Source organism: Prionailurus bengalensis, chromosome B2 (genome assembly GCF_016509475.1).
Source record: "Prionailurus bengalensis isolate Pbe53 chromosome B2, Fcat_Pben_1.1_paternal_pri, whole genome shotgun sequence".
Classification (NCBI taxonomy): domain Eukaryota; kingdom Metazoa; phylum Chordata; class Mammalia; order Carnivora; family Felidae; genus Prionailurus; species Prionailurus bengalensis.
In genome coordinates, this window is record NC_057349.1 from 80,384,992 (window position 1) to 80,390,991 (window position 6,000).

Here is a 6,000-nt window from a genome sequence, read left to right on the forward strand (position 1 = left end):
TTTTCTTCTTTTTAATGTTTATTTCGTTTTGAGAGAAAAAGAGAGAGAGCATGAGCAGGGGAGAGGCAGGGTGAAAAGGAAACACAGAATCCAAAGCAGGTTCCAGGCTCTGAGCTGTCAGCACAGAGCCTGACCTGGGGCCTGAACACATGAGCCGAGCCATGAGATCATCACCTGAGCTGAAATTGGATGCTAACCGACTGAGCCACCCAGGCACCCCTCTCACAGCCCAAATTCTTTAACCAATTACCCCCACCTTTACTATTGTTAAAAACAAGACAACAGACCGACTCTTGGTTTCAGCTCAGGTCATGATCTCATGGTTTGTGAGTTGGAGCGCCACATGGGGCTTTGTGCTGACAGTGCAGTCTGCTTGGGATTCTCTCCCTCTCTCTCTGCCCCTCCCCTGCTCGCTCTGTCTCTCTCTCAAAATAAATAAATAAAAACTTAAAAATATTTTTAATTAAAAAAAATTAAAAAAAAACAAGACAACAGATCCCAAAATGGAGGTGCTTATGCAAAGCTCTACTTCACTAAACCAAGACTTAATTACAGTTCAGCATGACCAGAAATGGAGTTTTAAACCATTCAGTCAGGATTAGCACTAGTAGGTAATCTGCCTGATTAGCACTAGTAGGTAATCTGCCTGAAAGGCTCCTGCCAATCCCTGAGGAAAGTAACTGCAATAACCATTTGATTTTTTACCAGTACAACTTCCTTGTTTCTACTCTCTTTTGCTCATGAAAGTTCTTCATTTTATATAGCTCCTCGGAGTTCTTTTCCATTTTCTAGATTGGATGCTGCCTGACTCAAATAGATTTTTGCTTAAATAAACCCTTAAAAATGTTAATATATCTCAGTTTATCTTTTAACATTATCAATATGACCATTGATTAGTTTCGCCTGTTCTTGAACTTCCTATAAATGAAATCACACAGTATGCATTATCTGTGTCTGTTATAACACAATTTATTTTTTTCTTTCTCTTATTTTTTTTAAATGTGCTTTTTCTTTTTGGGGTGCTTGTGTGGCTTAGTTGGTTAAGGATCGAACTCTGGCGCAGATCATGATCTTGTGGTTTGTGAATTCAAGCCCCGCGTTAGGTTCTGTGCTGACAGCTCAGAGCTTGGAGCCTGCTTCAGATTCTGTGTCTACCTCTCTCTCTCCCTCTTCCCCACTTGCAATGTGTGTCTCTCTCTCTGTCTCTCTCAAAAATAAATAAACATTTTTTATAATAAATAAATAAATATCAAAAAATTTTTAAATAAATATACTTTTTCTTTTAAAAATGTGTATTTTTAATTTTTGTGAATTAAAAACAATTTTAATGTTTGTTTTTGAGACAGAGGCACAGGGTATGAGTGGGGGTGGGGCAGAGAGTGAGGGAGACATAGAATCCTAAGCAGTCTCCAGCCCCTGAGCTGTCAGCACAGAACCCCATGAGGGGCTCGAATTCATGAACTATGAGATTGTGACCTGAACCCAAGTCAGATGCATAACTGACTGAGGCACCCAGGCGCCCCTAAATGTTTAATTATTTTGGGGGGTGGGTAGAGAGCAGGGGAGTGGCAGAGAGAGAGGGACAGAGGATCCGAAAGAAACCTCTGTGCCGATAGCAGACTTGGGGCTCGAACTCATGAGCCGTGAGAGATCATGACCTAAGCCTTGAACTCATGAACTGTGAGATCATGATCTGAGCCAAAGTCAGATGCTTAACCAACTGAGCCATCCAGGCACCCCTTTTCTTTCTTGTAGAGATGAACATTTAGGTTGTTTCCAGTCACAGCTGTTATGAATATGAATGAAGCCTTTATAAATATCATGATATATGCTTCTTGATGTACAAAACACACATAGCTCTTGGGTATATAATCAAGAATGGGATTGTAGGGTCGTAAGATGTTTTTTTTTTTTCCAGACTGAGTTTTTTTTTTAATTAATTAATTTAAAAAATTTAAATCCAAGTTAGTTAGCATATAGTGTAATAATGATTTCAGGAATAAAATTTAGCGATTCATCACTTATATGTAACACCCAGTGCTCATTTCAACAAGTGTCCTCCTTAATGCCCCTCACCCATTTAACCCATCCTCCACCCAATGCCTCACCAGAAACTCTCAGTTTGTTCTCTGTATTTAAGAGTCTCCTATGGTTTGTCTTTCTCTCAGTTTTTGCTTCCCTTGCCTATGTTCATCTGTTTGTATCTTAAATTCCACATATGAGTGAAATCATATGGTATTTGTCTCTGACTGACTTAATTTTTAATGTTTATTCATTTCTAAATTTTTAAAAAATGTTTATTTTTGAGAGAGAGAGAGAGAGAGAGCAAGCTGGGGAGGGGGAGAGAGAGAGAGAGAGAGGGAGACACAGAATCTGAAGCAGGCTCCAGGCTCTGAGATTTCAGCACAGAGCCCGACACAGGGCTCACACCCATGAACCATAAGATCATGACATGAGCCGAAGTCAGAGGCTCAACCAACTGAGCCACCCAGGTGCCCCATAATGTTTATTCATTTCTGAGAGAGAGAGAGAGAGAGAGCACTCGAGTGATCAGGGGAGGGGCAGAGAGAGGGGGTACAGAGGATCCAAAGTGGGATCTGCTGACAGCAGTGGGCCTGATGCAGGGCTCAAACTCACAAACCGCAAGATCATGACCTGAGCTGAAGTCAAACGCTCACCCGACTGAGCCACCCAGGTGCCCCAAGGCTGGTTATTTTATTTTATTTTTTTTTAATTTAATTTAATTTTTTTTTAAATTTTTTTTTCAACGTTTATTTTGGGACAGAGAGAGACAGAGCATGAACGGGGGAGGGGCAGAGAGAGAGGGAGACACAGAATCGGAAACAGGCTCCAGGCTCTGAGCCATCAGCCCAGAGCCTGAGGCGGGGCTCGAACTCACGGACCGCCAGATCATGACCTGGCTGAAGTCGGACGCTTAACCGACTGCGCCACCCAGGCGCCCCAAGGCTGGTTATTTTAAACACAAGCTGTGGTAAATAATGTTAAACAGTTTTCCAAAATGGTTGCAACAATTCTCACCATCATTAGGAAAGTGTGAAAGTTTCAGTTATTCTGTTTCTTTGTTGATACTTGTTATTCTCAGACTTTTTTTCCCCCTTATAACTTAAAGTATTTATTTTCTCTTTATTACATATACATTTATGGAAAAGGGTGTTGATTATATACAAGTGTCTTCATTTACAGTCACACCATTATCATTAGTTTCTCCTTTTCTTCTTTTCTCTGTTCACTAGTACAGTCTGTAACACTATTATGTTAACTGTGATTAATAACATTCTGAGCAAACATTGTAGTCCTTAATTTCCACTGGATCCTTTATTTTGTCTTTATTTTGTCTTTATTTTGAAAAATATGCATCTATAAATTTTAAGATCATTTCTATGTGTCTAATTTCCCACAGAACAGAAGTTTTATATTTAGTTATTATTTTTTTGGAATTTAAAAAATTATTTATTTTTTAATTTACATCCAAGTTAGTTAGCATATAGTGCAACAATGATTTCAGGAGTAGATTCCTTAGTGCCCCTTACCCATTTAGCCCATTCTCCCTCCCACAACCCTTCCAAGCAACCCTTTGTTTGTTCTCTGTATTTAAGAGTCACTTCTGTTTTGTCCCCCTCCCTGCTTTTATATTATTTTTGCTTCCCTTCCCTTATGTGTATCTGTTTTGTATCTTAAATTCCTCATATGAGTGAAGTCATATGATATTTGTCTTTCTCTGACTGACCAATTTCGCTTAGCGTAATGACCTCTAGTTCCATCTGCGTAGTTGCAAATGGCATGATTTCATTCTTTTTGATCACCGAGTAATACTCCATTGTATATATATACCACATCTTCTTTATCCATTCGTCCACCGATGGACATTTGGGCTCTTTCCATACATTGCCTATTGTTGATACTGCTGCTATAAACATTGGGGTGCATGTGTCCCTTTGAAACAGCATACCTGTATCTCGTGGATAAATACCTAGTAGTGCAATTGCTGGCTTGTAAGGTAGTTCTATTTTTAATTTTTGAGGAACCTCCATGCTTTTTTCCAGAGTGGCTGCACCAGTTTGCATTCCCATCTCAGACTTTTTTTAATTTTAGCCAGACTGGTTGGGTTGTAGAGGTATCTCATTGTTTGAATTTGCATTTCCCTGATGAGCAAGAATGTTAGTATGTCTTCAACTACTTAGTTGTCATATGGGTATACTGTTGGTGTAGTTCTTTTGCCCATTAAAAAAAAATCGGGTTGTCTTTTTGTTATTGATTTATGGGTGTGAGTGTGGCTTGTTGTTTTGTTTAGTATTCTGGATTTAATTCTTTGTCAGATATATGTATTATAAATATCTTCCCATGGTTGGTAGTGAAGAAGCCTAGGACATTCCACCCTAAAATATACTGCTCTGGTATATTGATTATTTTGAGCTGTAGGGCACTTGAAAAACAGTAAATGCAGGGAGAGGCTTTCTCTGAACTCCCTTTATCTGCCTAGAGACAGATCCTCCAAAAGGAACTCAACTGTCATAAATCCCCTTCCTGGGAGTTTCATCGGTCAGGGAAGATTGAATCTTAACACAGAAGAGGAGACTAGAAGTCTACACCATACCCAGATACATTTTGTCACAAACTACCCTACTATCTACTACTAAGGGTTTATTCATCTTTCCTAAAACTCATTGACTCTCCCTTAAAAGTTTACATACCCCTTCAACCTTCCCCTAGTAAGATGGTATACAAGATTTCATAGGGTGGCGACTGGGTGGCTCAGTCAGTTGAGTGTCCGTCTCAATTCAGGTTGAGGTCAGGTCATGATATCATGGTCTGTGAGGTTGAGCCCCATGTTGGGCTCTGTGCTGACATCTCAGAACTTGGAGCCTGCTTCCGATTCTGTGTCTCCTCTCTCTCTGCCCCTCCCCTGCTTGCTCTCTGCCTGTCTCTTTCTCTCAAAAATAATAAACATTAAAAAAAATTTTTCACAGCTCACTGCTTTTTTGGGTATACAGTCCCCCCCCACCGTGATGACACTGTGATGCATATGATATTAAAATCAGTGAGTTTGTAATAAATAAATAAACAAATAAATTTGTATTCCTTTTATCCTGTTAATCTGCCTTTTGTCAGTTTATTTCATAGATGCAGTTATGAACCTACAAGGTAGAGCGGAAGACTTTCCTCTCTTACAGTAGCTTCCCTTTTTACTATATTAATGATATCTGTTGAACTAAAGTTCTTAATTTTTTTAAAGTTCATTTATTTTTGAGAGAGAGAGAGAGAGAGTGAGAGAGAGAGAGCATGCACGCAAGCAGGAGAGGGGCAGGGAAAGAGGGAGAGATAGAGAATTCCATGGGCACGCTCCGCACCATTAGCACTGAGCCCAACATGAGGCTTGATCTCATGAACCTCGAGATCATGACCTGAGCCAAGATCAAGAGTTGGCCAATTAACCAACTGAGCCACCCAGGCACCCCCTAAAGTTCTTAATTTTTAGTAAAGTTCATTTTAATAAGGTTTTATGGTCAGTACTTTCTTGGCCTGTTTAAAAAAAAATCTTTGGCTACACCAAAGTCATTAAATTATAATCCTTCTATTTTTTTCTAGAAGCTTTATGATTTAACTTTTACATTTATTTATTTATATTATTATTAAAAATTTTTTTTGTGTTTATTTTTGAGAGAGAGAGAGAGAGAGAGTGTGTGGGGGTGGCGGGGGTGGGGGGAGGAAGGGGCAGAGAGAGGGGGAGGCATTGAATCCAAAGCAGGCTCCAGGATCCCAGATGTCAACACAGAGCCCAATGCGGGGCTCAAACCCATGAACCATGAGATCATGACCTGAGTTGAAATTGGATGCTCAACTGACGGAGCCACCCAGGTACCTCTATTTATTTATATTAAATGTTTATTTATTTATTTTGAGAGAGAGAGAGAGAGAGAGTAGGGGAGGGGCAGAGAAGGAGAGAGAGAGAGAGAGAGAGAGAGAGAGAGAGAGAGAGAG